At 46.1% G+C, this 18,918-nt stretch overlaps 1 long non-coding RNA gene across 1 annotated transcript; it reads right to left on the reverse strand.

Annotated features, from left to right (window-relative positions):
* Positions 1 to 463: 463 nt before the first annotated feature.
* On the reverse strand, positions 464 to 18,918 carry LOC124026255. The gene is made up of 4 exons (XR_006837270.1): positions 18,192 to 18,918; positions 4,629 to 4,682; positions 4,346 to 4,520; positions 464 to 494 (listed from the first exon to the last, which is right to left on the reverse strand). It is a non-coding gene; the product is annotated as an uncharacterized LOC124026255 (long non-coding RNA).

The raw sequence follows: 18,918 nt of genomic DNA on the forward strand, positions 1-18,918 counted from the left end.
ACAGACAGACAGTAACAGTGGAGGTGGTCTGTACCGAGTGGAACAACTAGAGACAGACAGACAGACAGTAACAGTGGAGGTGGTCTGTACAGAGTGGAACAACTAGAGACAGACAGACAGACAGTAACAGTGGAGGTGGTCTGTACCGAGTGGAACAACTAGAGACAGACAGACAGACAGACAGACAGACAGACAGACAGACAGACAGACAGACAGACAGACAGACAGACAGACAGACAGACAGACAGACAGACAGACAGACAGACAGACAGACAGACAGACAGACAGACAGTAACAGTGGAGGTGGTCTGTACCGAGTGGAACAACTAGAGACAGACAGACAGACAGTAACAGTGGAGGTGGTCTGTACAGAGTGGAACAACTAGAGACAGACAGACAGACAGTAACAGTGGAGGTGGTCTGTACCGAGTGGAACAACTAGAGACAGACAGACAGACAGTAACAGTGGAGGTGGTCTGTACCGAGTGGAACAACTAGAGACAGACAGACAGACAGACAGACAGTACATACACTATACAATCCAGACAGTAACAGTGGGTCCAGCCAGACAGTAACAGTGGGTCCAGCCAGACAGTAACAGTGGGTCCAGCCACAGTAACAGTGGGTCCAGCCAGACAGTAACAGTGGGTCCAGCCAGCCAGCCAGCCAGCCCAGACAGTAACAGTGGGTCCAACCAGACAGTAACAGTGGGTCCAGCCAGGGGGTCCAGCCAGACAGTAACAGTGGGTCCAGCCAGACAGTAACAGTGGGTCCAGCCAGACAGTAACAGTGGGTCCAGCCAGACAGTAACAGTGGGTCCAGCCAGACAGACAGTAACAGTGGGTCCAGCCAGACAGTAACAGTGGGTCCAGCCAGACAGACAGTAACAGTGGGTCCAGCCAGACAGTAACAGTGGGTCCAGCCAGACAGACAGTAACAGTGGGTCCAGCCAGACAGTAACAGTGGGTCCAGCCAGACAGTAACAGTGGGTCCAGCCAGACAGACAGTAACAGTGGGTCCAGCCAGACAGTAACAGTGGGTCCAGCCAGACAGACAGTAACAGTGGATCCAGCCAGACAGTAACAGTGGGTCCAGCCAGACAGTAACAGTGGGTCCAGCCAGACAGTAACAGTGGGTCCAGCCAGACAGTAACAGTGGGTCCAGCCAGACAGACAGTAACAGTGGGTCCAGCCAGACAGTAACAGTGGGTCCAGCCAGACAGACAGTAACAGTGGGTCCAGCCAGACAGTAACAGTGGGTCCAGCCAGCCAGACAGTAACAGTGGGTCCAGCCAGCCAGACAGTAACAGTGGGTCCAGCCAGTCAGACAGTAACAGTGGGTTCAGACAGACAGTAACAGTGGGTTCAGACAGACAGTAACAGTGGGTCCAGACAGACAGTAACAGTGGGTCGAGCCAGACAGACAGTAACAGTGGGTCCAGCCAGCCAGACCGTAACAGTGGGTCCAGCCAGACCGTAACAGTGGGTCCAGCCAGACAGACAGTAACAGTGGGTCCAGCCAGACCGTAACAGTGGGTCCAGCCAGACAGTAACAGTGGGTCCAGCCAGACAGACAGTAACAGTGGGTTCAGACAGACAGTAACAGTGGGTCCAGCCAGCCAGACAGTAACAGTGGGTTCAGACAGACAGTAACAGTGGGTCCAGCCAGACAGTAACAGTGGGTCCAGCCAGCCAGACAGTAACAGTGGGTCCAGCCAGCCAGACAGTAACAGTGGGTCCAGCCAGACAGTAACATTGGGTCCAGCCAGCCAGACAGTAACAGTGGGTCCAGCCAGACAGTAACAGTGGGTCCAGCCAGCCAGACAGAAACAGTGGGTCCATCCAGCCAGACAGTAGCAGTGGGTCCAGCCAGCCAGTAACAGTGGGTCCAGCCAGCAAGACAGTAACATTGGGTCCAGCCAGCCAGTAACAGTGGGTCCAGCCAGCCAGACAGTAACAGTGGGTTCAGACAGACAGTAACAGTGGGTCCAGCCAGACAGTAACAGTGGGTCCAGCCAGCAAGACAGTAACAGTGGGTCCAGCCAGACAGTAACAGTGGGTCCAGCCAGACAGTAACAGTGGGTTTAGCCAGCCAGTAACAGTGGGTCCAGCCAGACAGACAGTAACAGTGGGTCCAGCAAGCCAGACAGTAACAGTGGGTCTAGCCAGACAGTAACAGTGGGTCCAGCCAGCCAGACAGTAACAGTGGGTCCAGCCAGCCAGTAATAGTTGGTCCAGCCAGACAGTAACAGTGGGTCCAGCCAGACAGTAACAGTGGGTCCAGCCAGCCAGACAGTAACAGTGGGTCCAGCCAGACAGTAACAATCGGTCCAGCCAGCCAGTAATAGTGGGTTCAGCCAGACAGTAACAGTGGGTCCAGCCAGACAGTAATAGTGGGTCCAGCCAGGCAGTAACAGTGGGTCCAGCCAGACAGACAGTAACAGTGGGTCCAGCCAGCCAGACAGTAACAGTGGATCCAGCCAGACCGTAACAGTGGGTCCAGCCAGACAGTAACAGTGGGTCCAGCCAGCCAGACAGTAACAGTGGGTTCAGACAGACAGTAACAGTGGGTCCAGCCAGACAGTAACAGTGGGTCCAGCCAGACCGTAACAGTGGGTCCAGCCAGACCGTAACAGTGGGTCCAGCCAGACCGTAACAGTGGGTCCAGCCAGACCGTAAAAGTGGGTCCAGCCAGACAGTAACAGTGGGTCCAGCCAGACAGACAGTAACAGTGGGTTCAGAAAGACAGTAACAGTGGGTCCAGCCAGCCAGACAGTAACAGTGGGTTCAGACAGACAGTAACAGTGGGTCCAGCCAGACAGTAACAGTGGGTCCAGCCAGCCAGACAGTAACAGTGGGTCCAGCCAGCCAGACAGTAACAGTGGGTCCAGCCAGACAGTAACATTGGGTCCAGCCAGCCAGACAGTAACAGTGGGTCCTGCCAGACAGTAACAGTGGGTCCAGCCAGCCAGACAGAAACAGTGGGTCCATCCAGCCAGACAGTAGCAGTGGGTCCAGCCAGCCAGTAACAGTGGGTCCAGCCAGCCAGACAATAACATTGGGTCCAGCCAGCCAGACAGTAATAGTGGGTCCAGCCAGACAGTAACAGTGGGTCCAGCCAGACAGTAACAGTGGGTTTAGCCAGCCAGTAACAGTGGGTTTAGCCAGCCAGTAACAGTGGGTCCAGCAAGCCAGACAGTAACAGTGGGTCTAGCCAGACAGTAACAGTGGGTCCAGCCAGCCAGACAGTAACAGTGGGTCCAGCCAGCCAGTAATAGTTGGTCCAGCCAGACAGTAACAGTGGGTCCAGCCAGACAGTAACAGTGGGTCCAGCCAGCCAGACAGTAACAGTGGGTCCAGCCAGCCAGTAACAGTGGGTCCAGCGAGCCAGTAACAGTGGGTCCAGCGAGCCAGTAACAGTGGGTCCAGCGAGCCAGACAGTAACATTGGGTCCAGCCAGTCAGACAGTAACAGTGGGTCCAGCCAGCCAGACAGTAACAGTGGGTCCAGCCAGCCAGTAATAGTGGGTCCAGCCAGCCAGTAATAGTGGGTCCAGCCAGACAGTAACAGTGGGTCCAGCCAGTCAGCCAGTAATAATGGGTCCAGCCAGCCAGACAGTAACAGTGGGTCCAGCCAGCCAGACAGTAACAGTGGGTCCAGCCAGCCAGTAACAGTGGGTCCAGCCAGCCAGACAGAAGCAGTGGGTCCATCCAGCCAGACAGTAGCAGTGGGTCCTAATGTACTATACAGACAGAACTGCAGAGCTATCTTACTCTGATCAGTTAGTAACACAGAGAGATAATTGGACAGGAAACAGAACGTGTGGTTCAGTTAGTAACACAGAGATAATTGGACAGGAAACAGAACGTGTGGTTCAGTTAGTAACACAGAGAGAATTGGACAGGAAACAGAACGTGTGGTTCAGTTAGTAACACAGAGAGAATTGGACAGGAAACAGAACGTGTGGTTCAGTTAGTAACACAGAGAGATAATTGGACAGGAAACAGAACGTGTGGTTCAGTTAGTAACACAGAGAGATAATTGGACAGGAAACAGAACGTGTGGTTCAGTTAGTAACACAGAGAGATAATTGGACAGGAAACAGAACGTGTGGTTCAGTTAGTAACACAGAGAGATAATTGGACAGGAAACAGAACGTGTGGTTCAGTTCGTAACACAGAGAGATAATTGGACACATGAGACTCTCACTCTCTCTGAGTAACAGTGGGTGAAGACACCACTTTAGAGTTAGGGGTTAAAGGTCAGGGTCCTACCTCCAGCTTGGCGTCGAGGTCGGCATCAGAAGCCACCAGGTTAGAGTTAGGGGTTAAAGGTCAGGGTCCTACCTCCAGCTTGGCGTCGAGGTCGGCATCAGAAGCCACCACGTACTCATCCTCCTTCTTCCCTGTGGCCTTGATCAGAACCTGCTTCGTCTTCCAAAACTTCTTCTGCATGCGGGCCATGACCGAGCTGTCCTCGCCTAGCAACGCCCGGCCACCGCTCAGTATGTCACCTGCAAACCTGGAGGGGGTGGTTAGGGTTTCCCCGAGATTACATCTCATACATTTTCTTTAATTGATTTAAGACTTTTAAAGACAGTGACTTAAGTCATGATTAGCTGCTCCACACCTGTCCATCTAATCTTCAGCTCTGTTCTGTTCCGGTTGTTCTGTTACACGCAGCCTGAAATAGTGGAGATTGAGAACGTTGTGAATGTGAGATGCGTATGGTTTAATCCCCATACTTGAAACTGTAAGGAAGCCTATAAAACAGGGGTGTCAAACTCATTTCGCATCGTGGGCCACATACGGCCTAGGGAGATGTCAAGTGGGCCGGACCATTAAAATTATACCATACTCTGCTATAAATAACCAAAATAACATGTCTTTCCTTTGTTTTGGTGTAAAGAAGCACAAGAACATTAGGAAAATATTGAAATTTAAGGAACTATCCTTTTACAAAACATTTCATGAAACACCTCATATTTCCTTAGACAAATGTGCAATTTACTTTTATCATTCACAAATATGCATTGCAACTGATCCCACTGATTGTACAAAGGCACAAAACTTTAATTGGTACTGAAAAATATAGTAATGCACTTTAAGATTAAATGAGACTTTTAAAGAAAGGAATTTTTAAACCACTTACACATACGCATATAAAATCTAAATGTAATCCCTGCGTACACCTTACAAACTAAGGAGAGTGATTTTAAATGTGTAATGAAGAAAGTGTTGCCTGTCCTGTAAATCTGTAAACTTCACACATGAAACATACATACACATACAATACATACTGAAAATGTATGGAGTTGTATGAACAGTAGAATTCCATCACACAACTTTTGTTTTGAAGCTGCTGACTAACATTAAAGTGCACATTTTTTAAATCACCACAGTAAGGATTCATCTTCACAGAGCTGTATTCTTTCAATGCAAACAGTATCTAAGGCAGCATTTTAAAGGTGTTAGTCTAGTCTGGACTTGTATTTGTACCTGAAACTTGGCATCTTTTGGCCTGTACAAGTGCATCAACACCAGGTGTCATGTCCTGACTAGCTGTCACTTTCAGAATGTCATTTAAGTGCTTGTTTGTGAGCCTTGAACGCATTTTTGTTTTATTGATATTCATCACTGAGAAAATTTGTTCACAAAGGTAGGTTGTCCCAAACATGCACAAAATTTTAGCAGCCAGGGCTGTTAATTTGGGGTAACCTGGTAGTAGATACTGATAAAATCTGTCCAGACCTACAGAGGCAAATTTGCCCTTCAAATCTGCATCACACTGCAAATCAATTATCTCTAGCTGAATTTCGACCGGCAGATCAGAAGCTTTAACTGTGAAAGGTGAGCGAAAAACTGAAAATTCTGTCTCAAGTTCACCAAATACCTGAAAACGTTTCTCAAACTCCCGCAGTAGTCCTGCAATTTTGTCTTTGTACCGTTTCATGTCCGCATCAGGTCTGGTCACACACACATCTCTCAGACAGGGGAAATGAGCAGGGTTGCCATTTGCCAGTTGCATCTCCCACAAAGTCAGCTTCAACTTAAATGCATGTATGTTGTCAGAAAACTGTGTGACAACTTTTTTGCGGCCTTGCAACATTTTGTTCAGATTGTTCAAGTGTTCAGTAATATCAACCAAGAATGCAAGGTCCCGTAGCCATTCCTGAGATTGTAATTCCAACACCGGTTTTCCTTTTTTTCTCCATGAACTGTCCGATTTCCTCTCGTAGATCAAAGAAATGCCTCAGCACAGCGCCTCGGCTTAACCATCTCACTTCAGTGTGGTATGGCAGGCTGTGGGTAATGTTGCTGTCGCTGAGAAGTTTGTCAAACTGACGATGGTTCAGACCTCTGGACCGGATGAAATTTACAGTGCGAACAACCACCTCCATGACGTGGTCCATTTTCAGCGACTTGCAACACAATGCCTCCTGGTGCAAAATACAGTGAAATGTCCAGAAACGATCTCCTCCATTAAGGGCTTGTACTTTGTCTTTGAACTTTGTCGCGGCACCTGCTTTCTTTCCGACCATGGATGGCGCGCCGTCTGTAGCCAGGCTGACAGCGCGGGACCAGTCCACTCCAACTCTGTCCAATGCAGCAACGACAGAGCCGAAAATGTCCTCGGCTGTTGTGGTGTCCATCATTGGCACCAACTCAAGAAACTATTCAGTAACAGTCAATGTCTCATCAACTCCTCGAATAAATATGGCCAGTTGGGCCACGTCTGTGATGTCAGTGCTCTCGTCAATTGCCACGGAAAATGCAATAAATGACTTGACTCTCTGTTTCAATTGACTGTCTACATCTGCCGATAGTTCCGAAATCCTCTCTGCTATAGTATTCCTCGTCAGGCTAATATTGGCAAAAGCTTGTCGCTTCTCGGGACATACAAGTTCAGCCGCCTTCATCATGCATCGTTTAACAAAGTCACCGTCGGAATACGGCTTCGATGCTAATGCTATTTCGCTAGCAATTAGGTAGCTGGCTTTTACCGCTGCTTCACTGACTTCTCGGCTCTGGATGAAAGTTGACTGCTGTTTCCTCAGACCCGCCAGCAATTCGTTAATCTTATCTCTTCTCAGTTGTCCTTGCAAGCCGTCATATTTTTCGCTGTGATGAGTCTCGTAGTGGCGTCGAATATTATATTCCTTCAATACCGAAACTTGTTGCAAACACACCAAGCACAAAGGTTTTCCGTGCATCTCTGTAAATAAATAGGACGTGGTCCATTTTTCTTTGAAAATTCTACACTCCTTATCTACTTTTCTCCGTTTGGATAACGACATTTTGGCTAATGATGGTGTAGCGGAGAGGTAGAGACCAAGGTATTAACAACGTCGTAACAAGCAGCAGATGGCGCATTGATACCGTCTGCTGTTTTCAGTCTGTCTCAGTGATGCGGCTTGTCTTCTACTCTGATGGAAAGAGTGCGCCCCTTAGCGGATAATCCATGAATTGCAGCGAATTAAAAATATTAATTCCATGTCTTTTATGCATTTTTTCCACTTTCAAATTATCCTGCGGGCCTGATCAAACCTCCTTGGGGGCCGGTTCCGGCCCGCGGGCCGTATGTTTGACACCCCTGCTATAAAAGCTACTTGACAAGATACGAGAGGTCATTGTTGAGGTGGTTGTGGTGCAAAACGTCTTCAGTAGGCATGCACCCTAAATACAAAAAGGGAGTGTGCTTATTGACAGGTTACCTGCTGTGGGATTAACATAAACAGGTGAAATGACTGTTCATTACGAGGCACAAGATGGCGGTCAGCGCAGATGTGCTTTTTGGTTGCTGAAGGAATTATTTGATTTCCTCACCCATATATGACCATCTGGTCATTTCTAAGGCCATAAAACCCTGTATGAATATGAATTAGTTTGTTAACCAAAGTAATTGATTACTTTCTGCAAGTTATTAACCTCTAAAACTCTTAAGTTAGCGACGACACTAGATAGCCAGATCAGCTAGCTAGCTTAAAAACTAGCTAGTCTTACATGGAAACTTCCAGAACCAAAGGGGGAAAAATGGACATCAGATGGACAGATGGTCTTGGTCCTCTTTTGAAATGTGAAGTGCACGGACAACAATGCTGACAACTTGCGCCCTTCCAGTCCCCGGTTCAGGTCGTTACCTTACCTTACCCGACACCCAAGGGGGTATGCCACTTCTTGAGATACAAAACAACATTGGGATGCTTTTGACAGCAAAGACAGATGAAAAGGCAGACGTCAATGTGGAGTCTATATACAGGGTGTTATGGTACAGAGTCAATGTGGAGGCTATATACAGGGTGTTATGGTACAGAGTCAATGCGGAGGCTATATACAGGGTGTTACAGTACAGAGTCAATGTGGAGGCTATATACAGGGTGTTACGGTACAGAGTCAATGCGGAGGCTATATACAGGGTGTTACGGTACAGAGTCAATGTGGAGGCTATATACAGGGTGTTACAGTACAGAGTCAATGTGGAGGCTATATACAGGGTGTTACGGTACAGAGTCAATGTGGAGGCTATATACAGGGTGTTACGGTACAGAGTCAATGTGGAGGCTATATACAGGGTGTTACGGTACAGAGTCAATGTGGAGGCTATATACAGGATGTTATGGTACAGAGTCAATGTGGAGGCTATATACAGGGTGTTATGGTACAGAGTCAATGTGGAGGCTATATACAGGGTGTTACGGTACAGAGTCAATGTGGAGGCTATATACAGGGTGTTACGGTACAGAGTCAATGTGGAGGCTATATACAGGGTGTTACGGTACAGAGTCAATGTGGAGGCTATATACAGGGTGTTACGGTACAGAGTCAATGTGGAGTCTATATACAGAAGGTACCGGTACAGAGTCAATGTGGAGGCTATATACAGGGTGTTACGGTACAGAGTCAATGTGGAGGCTATATACAGGGTGTTACGGTACAGAGTCAATGTGGAGGCTATATACAGGGTGTTACGGTACAGAGTCAATGTGGAGGCTATATACAGGGGGTACTGGTACAGAGTCAATGTGGAGGCTATATACAGGGTGTTACGGTACAGAGTCAATGTGGAGGCTATATACAGGGTGTTACGGTACAGAGTCAATGCGGAGGCTATATACAGGGTGTTACGGTACAGAGTCAATGCGGAGGCTATATACAGGGTGTTACAGTACAGAGTCAATGTGGAGGCTATATACAGGGGGTACCGGTACAGAGTCAATGTGGAGGCTATATACAGGGGGTACCAGTACAGAGTCAATGTGGAGTCTATATACAGGGGGTACTGGTACAGAGTCAATGTGGAGGCTATATACAGGGTGTTACGGTACAGAGTCAATGTGGAGGCTATATACAGGGTGTTACGGTACAGAGTCAATGTGGAGTCTATATACAGAAGGTACCGGTACAGAGTCAATGTGGAGGCTATATACAGGGGGTACAGAGTCAATGTGGAGTCTATATACAGGGGGTACCGGTACAGAGTTAATGTGGAGGCTATATACAGGAGGTACCAGTACAGAGTCAATGTGGAGGCTATATACAGAAGGTACCGGTACAGAGTCAATGTGGAGGCTATATACAGGGTGTTACGGTACAGAGTCAATGTGGAGGCTATATACAGGGTGTTACGGTACAGAGTCAATGCGGAGGCTATATACAGGGTGTTACGGTACAGAGTCAATGTGGAGGCTATATACAGGGTGTTACGGTACAGAGTCAATGTGGAGGCTATATACAGGGTGTTACGGTACAGAGTCAATGTGGAGGCTATATACAGGGTGTTACGGTACAGAGTCAATGTGGAGGCTATATACAGGGTGTTACGGTACAGAGTCAATGTGGAGGCTATATACAGGATGTTATGGTACAGAGTCAATGTGGAGGCTATATACAGGGTGTTATGGTACAGAGTCAATGTGGAGGCTATATACAGGGTGTTACGGTACAGAGTCAATGTGGAGGCTATATACAGGGTGTTACGGTACAGAGTCAATGCGGAGGCTATATACAGGGTGTTACGGTACAGAGTCAATGTGGAGGCTATATACAGGGTGTTACGGTACAGAGTCAATGTGGAGGCTATATACAGGGTGTTACGGTACAGAGTCAATGTGGAGGCTATATACAGGGTGTTACGGTACAGAGTCAATGTGGAGGCTATATACAGGGGTACTGGTACAGAGTCAATGTGGAGGCTATATACAGGGTGTTACGGTACAGAGTCAATGTGGAGGCTATATACAGGGTGTTACGGTACAGAGTCAATGTGGAGGCTATATACAGGGGTACTGGTACAGAGTCAATGTGGAGGCTATATACAGGGTGTTACGGTACAGAGTCAATGTGGAGGCTATATACAGGGTGTTACGGTACAGAGTCAATGTGGAGGCTATATACAGGGGGTACTGGTACAGAGTCAATGTGGAGGCTATATACAGGGTGTTACGGTACAGAGTCAATGTGGAGGCTATATACAGGGTGTTACGGTACAGAGTCAATGTGGAGGCTATATACAGGGTGTTACGGTACAGAGTCAATGTGGAGGCTATATACAGGGTGTTACGGTACAGAGTCAATGTGGAGTCTATATACAGAAGGTACCGGTACAGAGTCAGTGTGGAGGCTATATACAGGGGGTACAGAGTCAATGTGGAGTCTATATACAGGGGGTACCGGTACAGAGTTAATGTGGAGGCTATATACAGGAGGTACCAGTACAGAGTCAATGTGGAGGCTATATACAGAAGGTACCGGTACAGAGTCAATGTGGAGGCTATATACAGGGTGTTACGGTACAGAGTCAATGTGGAGGCTATATACAGGGTGTTACGGTACAGAGTCAATGCGGAGGCTATATACAGGGTGTTACGGTACAGAGTCAATGTGGAGGCTATATACAGGGTGTTACGGTACAGAGTCAATGTGGAGGCTATATACAGGGTGTTACGGTACAGAGTCAATGTGGAGGCTATATACAGGGTGTTACGGTACAGAGTCAATGTGGAGGCTATATACAGGGTGTTACGGTACAGAGTCAATGTGGAGGCTATATACAGGATGTTATGGTACAGAGTCAATGTGGAGGCTATATACAGGGTGTTATGGTACAGAGTCAATGTGGAGGCTATATACAGGGTGTTACGGTACAGAGTCAATGTGGAGGCTATATACAGGGTGTTACGGTACAGAGTCAATGCGGAGGCTATATACAGGGTGTTACGGTACAGAGTCAATGTGGAGGCTATATACAGGGTGTTACGGTACAGAGTCAATGTGGAGGCTATATACAGGGTGTTACGGTACAGAGTCAATGTGGAGGCTATATACAGGGTGTTACGGTACAGAGTCAATGTGGAGGCTATATACAGGGTGTTACGGTACAGAGTCAATGTGGAGGCTATATACAGGGGGTACTGGTACAGAGTCAATGTGGAGGCTATATACAGGGTGTTACGGTACAGAGTCAATGTGGAGGCTATATACAGGGTGTTACGGTACAGAGTCAATGTGGAGGCTATATACAGGGGGTACTGGTACAGAGTCAATGTGGAGGCTATATACAGGGTGTTACGGTACAGAGTCAATGTGGAGGCTATATACAGGGGGTACTGGTACAGAGTCAATGTGGAGGCTATATACAGGGTGTTACGGTACAGAGTCAATGTGGAGGCTATATACAGGGGGTACCGGTACAGAGTCAATGTGGAGGCTATATACAGGGGGTACCAGTACAGAGTCAATGTGGAGTCTATATACAGGGGGTACTGGTACAGAGTCAATGTGGAGGCTATATACAGGGTGTTACGGTACAGAGTCAATGTGGAGGCTATATACAGGGTGTTACGGTACAGAGTCAATGTGGAGGCTATATACAGGGTGTTACGGTACAGAGTCAATGTGGAGGCTATATACAGGGGGTACTGGTACAGAGTCAATGTGGAGGCTATATACAGGGTGTTACGGTACAGAGTCAATGTGGAGGCTATATACAGGGGGTACTGGTACAGAGTCAATGTGGAGGCTATATACAGGGTGTTACGGTACAGAGTCAATGTGGAGGCTATATACAGGGGGTACCGGTACAGAGTCAATGTGGAGGCTATATACAGGGGGTACCAGTACAGAGTCAATGTGGAGTCTATATACAGGGGGTACTGGTACAGAGTCAATGTGGAGGCTATATACAGGGTGTTACGGTACAGAGTCAATGTGGAGGCTATATACAGGGGGTACTGGTACAGAGTCAATGTGGAGGCTATATACAGGGTGTTACGGTACAGAGTCAATGTGGAGGCTATATACAGGGGGTACCGGTACAGAGTCAATGTGGAGGCTATATACAGGGTGTTACGGTACAGAGTCAATGTGGAGGCTATATACAGTGGGTACTGGTACAGAGTCAATGTGGAGGCTATATACAGGGTGTTACGGTACAGAGTCAATGTGGAGGCTATATACAGGGGTACCGGTACAGAGTCAATGTGGAGGCTATATACAGGGGTACCAGTACAGAGTCAATGTGGAGTCTATATACAGGGGTACTGGTACAGAGTCAATGTGGAGGCTATATACAGGGTGTTACGGTACAGAGTCAATGTGGAGGCTATATACAGGGGTACTGGTACAGAGTCAATGTGGAGGCTATATACAGGGTGTTACGGTACAGAGTCAATGTGGAGGCTATATACAGGGGGTACCGGTACAGAGTCAATGTGGAGGCTATATACAGGGTGTTACGGTACAGAGTCAATGTGGAGGCTATATACAGAAGGTACCGGTACAGAGTCAATGTGGAGGCTATATACAGGGGGTACCGGTACAGAGTCAATGTGGAGGCTATATACAGGGGGTACCGGTACAGAGTCAATGTGGAGGCTATATACAGGGTGTTACGGTACAGAGTCAATGTGGAGGCTATATACAGGGTGTTACGGTACAGAGTCAATGTGGAGGCTATATACAGGGGGTACCGGTACAGAGTCAATGTGGAGGCTATATACAGGGGGTACCGGTACAGAGTCAATGTGGAGGCTATATACAGGGTGTTACGGTACAGAGTCAATGTGGAGGCTATATACAGGGTGTTACGGTACAGAGTCAATGTGGAGGCTATATACAGGGTGTTACGGTACAGAGTCAATGTGGAGGCTATATACAGGTGGCACCGGTAGAGTCAATGTGGAGGCTATATACAGGGTGTTACGGTACAGAGTCAATGTGGAGGCTATATACAGGGGGTACCGGTACAGAGTCAATGTGGAGGCTATATACAGGGTGTTACGGTACAGAGTCAATGTGGAGGCTATATACAGGGGGTACCGGTACAGAGTCAATGTGGAGGCTATATACAGGGGGTACCGGTACAGAGTCAATGTGGAGGCTATATACAGGGTGTTACGGTACAGAGTCAATGTGGAGGCTATATACAGGGGGTACCGGTACAGAGTCAATGTGGAGGCTATATACAGGTGGCACCGGTAGAGTCAATGTGGAGGCTATATACAGGGTGTTACGGTACAGAGTCAATGTGGAGGCTATATACAGGGGGTACCGGTACAGAGTCAATGTGGAGGCTATATACAGGGGGTACCGGTACAGAGTCAATGTGGAGGCTATATACAGGGTGTTACGGTACAGAGTCAATGTGGAGTCTATATACAGAAGGTACCGGTACAGAGTCAATGTGGAGGCTATATACAGGGTGTTACGGTACAGAGTCAATGTGGAGTCTATATACAGAAGGTACCGGTACAGAGTCAATGTGGAGGCTATATACAGGGGGTACAGAGTCAATGTGGAGTCTATATACAGGGGGTACCGGTACAGAGTTAATGTGGAGGCTATATACAGGAGGTACCAGTACAGAGTCAATGTGGAGGCTATATACAGAAGGTACCGGTACAGAGTCAATGTGGAGGCTATATACAATGTGGAGGTGTTGTCGTGCCCTCTTCACAACTGTCTTGGTGTGTTTGGACCATGATAGTTCGTTGGTGATGTGGACACCAAGTAACTTGAAGCTCTGTCAGAAGAATAGCACCTTTAGGGACAGCTCTAACAACTATTTGATACTCCTCAGGAGTGGGCTGCTCCACTACAGCCACGTTAATGGGGGCCTTTTCCTGTAGTCCACAATCAGCTCCTTTGTCTTGCTCACATTGAGAGTTTGTTGTCTTGGCAACACACTGCCATGCCTTTAACCTCCTCCCTATTGGCTGTCTCATTGTTTTGTCGGTGGTCAGGCCTACCTTCTCACATGCATCTGGTTTATCTCTGAATATTAGGAAATTTACATTTTTTGAGTTGAAAAGACGGGACTTAAACTCAGTATGTAATATCCCTGTAAAAGACGGGACTTAAACTCAGTATGTAATATCCCTGTAAAAGATGTGACTTAAACTCAGAATGTAATATCCCTGTAAAAGACGGGACTTAAACTCAGAATGTAATATCCCTGTAAAAGATGTGACTTAAACTCAGAATGTAATATCCCTGTAAAAGACGGGACTTCAACTCAGTATGTAATATCCCTGTAAAAGACGGGACTTAAACTCAGCATGTAATATCCCTGTAAAAGACGGGACTTAAACTCAGTATGTAATATCCCTGTAAAAGACGGGACTTAAACTCAGAATGTAATATCCCTGTAAAAGACGGGACTTAAACTCAGCATGTAATATCCCTGTAAAAGACGGGACTTCAACTCAGTATGTAATATCCCTGTAAAAGACGGGACTTAAACTCAGAATGTAATATCCCTGTAAAAGACGGGACTTAAACTCAGTATGTAATATCCCTGTAAAAGATGTGACTTAAACTCAGAATGTAATATCCCTGTAAAAGACGGGACTTCAACTCAGTATGTAATATCCCTGTTAAAGATGGGACTTCAACTCAGTATGTAATATCCCTGTAAAAGACGGGACTTAAACTCAGTATGTAATATCCCTGTAAAAGACGGGACTTAAACTCAGAATGTAATATCCCTGTAAAAGACGGGACTTCAACTCAGTATGTAATATCCCTGTAAAAGACGGGACTTCAACTCAGTATGTAATATCCCTGTTAAAGATGTGATCACATATTTTGGTATTAAAGTTAGCAAAGATCAGAAAGAAAGGGCCAACTAAAATGTCTCTCCTATTGTTGAGGAAACTAGAAAGAGATTTAACTCCTGGTTATTAAGAGATCTTTCTTCACCTGGATGTGAACTTTTATCAATCTGAAGGTCCAGATGAGTTTATACCTCCCCTGCCTTGGATGTTCCTCTGTCAGTAACTCAAATGGTTGATACTAAATTATTTAACTTCATATGGAGGAATAAACCTCATTATTTAAGAAAAGCGGAAATATGTAGCACCCAGGGTGAGGGAGGGTTGAATGCTCTTGATTTTAAAACCTCTAATATAATATTTCAGATGAAATGGACACAAAACTATTTAAGAAATAAGGATTGCATTTGGAATATAATCCCTAATGTAATATTCCAACCGATTTGTGGTCTAGAAGTCTTACTCAAATGCAACTTTGATGTGGGTAAAAACACTATCAAGCTTGCTAACTTTCATAAACAAGTACTTCTAACTTGGAACCTCATGTACAAACATAATTTCCCCCCACAGACATACAATCTGGAAGAATAAAGACATAAAATACAAAAACAAGTCTTTGTTTTTCAAGAACTGGTTTGGCAACAGCATTATCTGGGTTATACCATTATTGAATAATGATGGACAACTATATGATTATCGAATAATAATTATTGAATAATAACTATATGATTATGCAGACTTCATGAGAACACACAATGTTACATTCACTCCTGAGGAGTATCAAATAGTTGTTAGAGCCTAAAGGTGCTATTCTTCTGTTAGGAGAACATAACAATACCCCCAAGTGCAACTGTTGAGGATTTTATAGCCTCAATAGAGCTAGAAGGAATTTACTTCTGTAGCTCAGTTGGTAGAGCATGGCGCTTGTAACGCCAGGGTAGTGGGTTCGATCCCCGGGACCACCCATACGTAGAATGTATGCACACATGACTGTAAGTCGCTTTGGATAAAAGCGTCTGCTAAATGGCATATATTATTATTATATTATTATTATTATTATTATATTATTATAAACTATAAATGTAATAACATGTATATATGAAAACCATGTCAAGATGTTACTATTCCCTCTGCTAGAATGTACTGAAATGCAGCCCTAGGACAAGTGGACTGAAATGCAGCCCTAGGACAAGTGAACTGGAATGCAGCCCTAGGACAAGTGGACTGGAATGCAGCCCTAGGACAAGTGGACTGGAATGCAGCCCTAGGACAAGTGGACTGGAATGCAGCCCTAGGACAAGTGGACTGGAATGCAGCCCTAGGACAAGTGAACTGGAATGCAGCCCTAGGACAAGTAGACTGGAATGCAGCCCTCGGACAAGTGGACTGGAATGCAGCCCTAGGACAAGTGGACTGGAATGCAGCCCTAGGACAAGTGGACTGGAATGCAGCCCTAGGACAAGTGGACTGGAATGCAGCCCTAGGACAAGTGGACTGGAATGCAGCCCTAGGACAAGTGGACTGGAATGCAGCCCTCGGACAAGTGGACTGGAATGCAGCCCTAGGACAAGTGAACTGGAATGCAGCCCTAGGACAAGTGGACTGGAATGCAGCCCTAGGACAAGTGGACTGGAATGCAGCCCTAGGACAAGTGGACTGGAATGCAGCCCTAGGACAAGTGGACTGGAATGCAGCCCTCGGACAAGTGGACTGGAATGCAGCCCTAGGACAAGTGGACTGGAATGCAGCCCTAGGACAAGTGAACTGGAATGCAGCCCTAGGACAAGTGGACTGGAATGCAGCCCTAGGACAAGTGGACTGGAATGCAGCCCTAGGACAAGTGGACTGGAATGCAGCCCTAGGACAAGTGGACTGGAATGCAGCCCTAGGACAAGTGGACTGGAATGCAGCCCTAGGACAAGTGGACTGGAATGCAGCCCTAGGACAAGTGGACTGGAATGCAGCCCTCGGACAAGTGGACTGGAATGCAGCCCTAGGACAAGTGGACTGGAATGCAGCCCTAGGACAAGTGGACTGGAATGCAGCCCTAGGACAAGTGAACTGGAATGCAGCCCTAGGACAAGTGAACTGGAACAACGTTTAGTTGTTATCTGGTAAATATTGTATATCTAATAAGGTGAAAGAAGTGTCATACCAACTCATTCATAGAATCTACCCTGTAAAGACCTTTAATATACACAGATTTAAAATTGCTATTGATAACAAATGTGTATTTTGTGGTTGTGACCCAAAGACTCCCGAACATTTATTTTGGGACTGTTCTAATGATTTGAGTGAGTTAGAAGATTTTATTAAATAAATAAAATACTATTAATGTTCATTTTAAAGACTCGGATATGATTTATTTTGACCCAAATGATATCGACCCCCGGTGTAACTTTCATTTGTTTATTTTTATCCATGAAATGAGGTCGACAGGGGGGAACAAAACCCTCTTCACATTGTTAAAGATAGAATTTAAATATTATTTTGAAATTATCAGTAGTGTAAAAACAAAAAAGCAATACGTACCATAAAACTTTTGAGTATTATAAATGTATCTCGACATGTGATGTAAATTCACTAATTTAAAAAACCCACTCTTCCATGAGGTCAAGCAGTACATTAAGAACATTCTCCATTCTTCCAATAAGAAAGCTGTTCAAATCAATAGGTGTGTATGTTTTAAGGTCTTCGTATAATGTGTCATGTGTTGGACCCCCCTAGTATATGTCCCCATTGTCTGTATGCATCCTGGTGTTCCTGCACTAAGAACAGGGCTCGACCCCTGTCGTCGCCAGCAGGTTAACCATAATGAGGCAGCCAGCTGCTATTGTTCATGTATGTCGAGCCAGCTACCTGTAGCTGCCCAAGCGAGATCAATGCCGTTATCTCACCACAAACCTGCTGTTTTCTCAACCTTTGTGTTCAGGAAGAAAAATGTTGCTGGTTCCTGTTGCAACTCGTAAAAATGTTTGCGACGTTTTCCAGGACGCGCAGCTAATTTGCTCCTAACCTACATCAGTATAACCTGCTAGTTGTACCCAATGTAAAGTTAACTAGTCCAGATGACTTGGTCTGCGGATACGTTGCCTATATATAAACGCATTACGTCTTGCATCATCACAATGTTGTGTCTTTACCGTTGAACGAAGCTGTCAGGAAGTCATGTTGTCCAGCAGTGAGTTTCCAGGTCACGTTAGCAGCACCAACTGAACTGACGCACAGAAACAGGATATGCAACGTGTCTGTTCCCTCCGTCCTGTCGCTGCGGAGACGTCTCAACATCACAGGTCAAACCAGTTGGAGGGAAATTATATTTTAAAACGTCCCGAAGGACACTAACCCCAACCTCAAGGAGGTGCAGGAGAAATATGTTATGTTTGCAGGGCACCACAAAGCAAAACAGACATCTTCAAGAATTACAACCCGAATTAAAAGCTGCTGCAGGAAAATAGAACGATCTTAAATCTGAAAAACTGATGACTGGGTAGTTATTGTATTTAAAAAACTGGTATATCATGGATGTAGACAGACATTCTGATTAACAACGACAGTGGGAATTATAATGGCACAGTATGATCTATTAATCTGTCCCAAGAGAGGGCAGTATAGACACCTGCCACTGATGGTTCTCCACACAGTAGTTTAATCTGGAAATGATGTGGCTACATACATACACAGTATTACAATGGAGACGAGCTGCATCTTCAAAAACAGTATGTCACCTTGGCTATCTTATATCATGAAGAATAGCCTCCATCGACACAACTGTGTTCATAAATACACATATCTACATCAGGAAAGACTTTAATCAACAGGCAATACATCAGAGAAATAAACACAGGTGCCATGTCTGTCTCCAGGGTC

The sequence above is a fragment of the Oncorhynchus gorbuscha genome, unplaced genomic scaffold (assembly GCF_021184085.1).
Source record: "Oncorhynchus gorbuscha isolate QuinsamMale2020 ecotype Even-year unplaced genomic scaffold, OgorEven_v1.0 Un_scaffold_2670, whole genome shotgun sequence".
NCBI classification, from domain to species: Eukaryota; Metazoa; Chordata; class Actinopteri; order Salmoniformes; family Salmonidae; genus Oncorhynchus; species Oncorhynchus gorbuscha.